Genomic DNA, 4,600 nt, shown 5'->3' with positions numbered 1-4,600 from the left:
GCCAGGTGTTTCATCGGATTTGAGGTGTTACCTCCTTTGACAGTATCACAGTATCAGCTTAAAGCACTTGTTGCTGCTGAGTTTGCATCTTTTGCTGTGAAGTACAGCCAGACTTCTGACCGCTTCGCCTTGGACATTTTTAATCTGTAGCTCTGCTCTAACAGAACGTACGTACCTGGCCCCGCTTACTATCCTCGGAAACGTAAAATGATTGGCTGGAATCTAAAGTGTATCACAGCTCAGGAAAAAAAAGCACCGAAATAAAGCACCGAAATGTGCGCTGCTTTTCGGTCTGGTTACTACCGTTTATGTCAGAACCGGTGCCATCATGGCACCGGACACCGGTACCCATCCCTATTCATGACACAAAACCCTCTTTAATGCACACATTTAACTAAAAATGAGCATATAGGATTTTACAAATACAAATAGAAGACAAGATAGTATTTCTTTGTTTCATCATTTGATAAACTCCCAAGGCATTATTCTCAGTTTTAGAAAGAGTTAGTTTAGTATTACAGTATATAAACTAGGTATATAAATACTAGGGGCATGTTTTATGTCTTCACACTTTATTACTTGAAGAGTTTTCCACAGTGAGCTAACATCACAAGAACAAATGGCACAATGTGCTCTGTAGGGGAAATTTATGCTGAAAACAACTCTTTGTTTTTACACCAGTAGAGCAAAATAAACTGCTCACTAAGTTCTAACTGCTTTGTTGGAGTTTGGGCTGTGATCCAGTTCCACTTTCTCTTCCAAAAGCTGCAAAGTTAGAACCACAGGGTTATGTAATTTTTATGTGATGGTAACTGACACGACAGCTGCAAAACCAAAACAAACAGACAGTGATACCTGAGGTATAGAACCAGTGAGGCTTTTGGTTTCTTTCACAGCAGTGGTGCTCTTTTGGATTGTAGCATGATGACCGACAGAGATGTGTGTTTGGTTCAGTGCTGCGGATATGCAAAAACAGGTCAAAATAAACAAAAACACAAAAACAGTCAACATCGCATAAAAACTATGCTAAGTTTTCAAAGCCTCTCACAGATATACACAAGGTGTCATGTGGCATCTATGCCATTGTCACTGTCGTGGGTCTGTGACCCAGTGTTTTTAAGTTTTATTCATTGAATTATTGTTTTCTGTTGTATTATATTTAGCCCTCTGGATTTCTGTTCTGTTCCTGTGCCTCACCTCGCCTCGTCTCATGTTTCCATGTCTAAGTGTCGAATCTGCGTCTCCGTGTCTCTCTTCTATTTACTTTTTTACTAATGACAGCCTGTGTCTTGTGTAACTATCTTCAGTTTTGGTCTCCTCCCCGCCTCGTCACATCCCAGCTGTGTTCTCACCTGCTCCCCATCCTCTCATCACTTTAAAACTTGCAGGAAATTGCAAAGAAGTATTTTAACCCCAAACCTAACCAAATAGTTTCAGTGCCTAAAAGGACTTAAATTCCTAACCAATGAAAAGTGCCTCATAAACAGATTAAAGCAATTTTTAATATTAAAGCATTAAGTCATAAATATCATGAATATCATTGTTGACAAAAATAAAGCTGTGATATGCTGGTGACCTGTCAGTTGATGTCTGAGATGCACTCCATCGACCCCGCAGCCCCTGATACACTAGCAGTCAAAAGTTTGGACACACCTTCTCATTTAATGTTTTTTTTTTTTAATTTACATGACTAGTTACGTTGTAGATTCTCACTGAAGGCATCAAAACTATGTATCAACCAGTGATAGGAATAACTGTGTTACAAGTAACGGCGTTACTAACGGTGTTGCTTTTTTCAGTAACGAGTAATCTAACTAATTACTATTTCTATCGTTACAATGCCGTTACCGTTACTAACAAGAAAATGCGGTGCGGTCGCATTACTATTTTTCAACAAACAGACGGCTGAAGCTGTGTTCAGCTTATCGCATCTTATATCAGTTGTAAGGAAGTAGCTGTAAATAAGCTGGGCTCTACAGCTTTAAGCAGCTCTGCGGGCTCCGGCGGGCCACAGTCACTTTCTGGCACAACACCTGTAGCTAGGGGGCAAGACAATCGCATGAGTGCTGCTGTTTGACTGAGGAAGAATAAAGTAGTCGTGGTAAGCCAATCACATGATCACTTCAAGATGACAAAGCAAAAGGTGATATATAGCAGTTTTTAAATTGTGTTGTCATGTTTACTGTCTAAGGTCAGCTCTAGCAAGCACTCTCTGCTTATGACCCCAAAAAACGACCAATCAAAAATGATATGGCAACATGACATTTGGTTGTTTAGGAAGAGGGGGAAGTTTTAGACCGAGAGAGAGAGAGAGAGAGGCAGCAGAAAAAGAGAGTGAGTGAGTTTTGAGATGTGAGAAATTTGCGACGTTTAGCGTGATTGGAGTGTGTAGTTAGTGTGTGGTGTTGTGGATTGCTTTGTGTTGTGTGTCAGAACAGTAAGGCGATTGCTGTCTCCAGGTAGAGAACAGGAGTGATACACCTGCTGCTGTCAGACCTGCAGGTATCAGGCTGTGATGTTCTCCTTTATATTTTTTGAAGTGGCACAAATAATTTGTGGCATCTTACTGAATGCAGAACACCTGATTGTTATGTAAATAGTTTGAAATGGTTATTTAAAAAAGGGGTAAAAGGTAAATGGCTGCAAATAAGTTTGTTGTTTGCAAAACTTGTGCATATGATTTTAAAATTGACAATTTATATTTGCATTTAAAGTTATGAAATATGATTCATTAAACATGTTTGTGGTTGTTACAGTAAAAATGATAACTTTTTTCTACTCGAATTTTATGTTTTATGTCTGACTTTAGATCAATTGTGTTAATACAGTATGTCAAATGAAAATAGAACTGTAAATTCAGACACGTGAGGTTGTGCTGAAAACAATGATACCAAACAAGGCAAAGTAAATAGTTTTTAAAGGTGAAATGTTGAGAAAACATCAAAAGTAGTTAAAAATGGCCAGTTATACCCTGGACCAGAGGGTTAAACATATTTTTAAAAGTAACGCAATAGTTACTTTTCAAGTAATTAATTATATTTAGAATCTTGTAACTCAGTTACTAACTCAGTTACTTTTTTGAAGAAGTAACTAGTAACTATAATTAATTACTTTTTCAGAGTAACTTGCCCAACACTGGTATCAACACATATGGAATTATGTCGTAAACAAAAAACTGTGAAATAACTCAAAAGATGTTTTATATTTTAGATTCTTCAAAATAGTCACCCTTTACTTTGATTACTGCTTTGCACACTCATTGCATTCTTTCGACGAGCTTCATGAGGTAGTCATCTGAAATGGTTTTCCAACATTCTTGACAGAGTTCCCACAGATGCTGAGCACTTGTTGGCCCTTTTTCCTTGACTCTGAGGTTCACCTCGGCCTAAACCATCTCGATTGGGTTTAGGTCAGGTGATTGTGGAGGGCACACCATCTGTTGCAGCACTACATCACTCTCCTTCTTGGTCAAATAGCCCTTACACAGCATGCAGGTGTGTTTGGAGTCAATGTCCTGTTGATAAATAAATGATGGCCCAACTAAACGCAAACCGGATGGGATGGCATGGTGCTGCAGGATGCTGTGGTAGCCGTGCTGGTTCAATGTTTCTTCAACTTTGAATAAATCCCCAACAGTGTCACCCGCAAAGCACCCCCACACCGTCATACCTCCTCCATGCTTCAAGGTGGGAGCCTTTGACCTTTTCCGCATTGTACAAAGACATGGTGAGTGGAACCAGAGCTCTCAAATTTGGACTCATCAGACCAAAGCACAGATTTCCACTGGTCTAATGCCCATTGATTGTTTTTCTTTTCCCACACAAATCTCTTCTGCTTATTGCCTTTCCTTAGTAGTGTTTTTTAGCAGCTATTTGACCATAAAGACCTGATTTGCACAGTGTCCTCTGAACAGGTGATGTAAAGATGGGTCTCGAGCTCTGTGTGGCATTTATCTGGGCTCTGATCTGAGGTGCTGTTAACTTGTAATTTCTTAGGTTGGCGACTTGGATGAATTTTTCCTCAGCAGCAGAGGTGACCCTTGGTCTTCCTTTCCTGGGGCGGTCTTCATGTAATCTAATTTGATGGGTTTTTGACTGCACTTGAGGACACAGTCAAAGTTTTAGCAGTTTTCCAGACTGACTGACCTTCCGTTCTTAAAGTAATGATGGACTGTTGTTTCTCTTTACTTAGCTGATTGGTTCTTGCCATAATATGAATTCTAACAGTTTTTAAATTAGGGCTGTCAGCTGTGTACCAACCTGACTTCTGCACAGCATAACTAATGGTCCTAACCCCATTAAGAAGGCAAGAAATTTCACAAATGAACCCTGACAAGGCACAACTGTGAAGTGAGAACCATTTCAGGTGAATACATCATGAAGCTCATTGAGAGAAGTCCAAAGATTTGTAGTGCTGTCAACAAAGCAGTTGATGGTTGGTTAAGAAAATGTTTGTATATATAATGTATATATATAATGTTTGTATGTGTGTATGTATAGATAAGTGGATAATAATAGGTCAAAGCCACAGTTAACTTACCAGTTGGGTTGGAGCACAGGTGCCTGGACACACACACACACACACACACACACACACACAC

This window comes from Pundamilia nyererei, unplaced genomic scaffold, assembly GCF_000239375.1.
Source record: "Pundamilia nyererei isolate P.nyererei 1_Seehausen unplaced genomic scaffold, PunNye1.0 scaffold00117, whole genome shotgun sequence".
NCBI lineage: Eukaryota > Metazoa > Chordata > Actinopteri > Cichliformes > Cichlidae > Pundamilia > Pundamilia nyererei.
The sequence above is the reverse complement of the archived record's forward strand: the minus strand, read 5'-3'. Positions refer to the sequence as shown.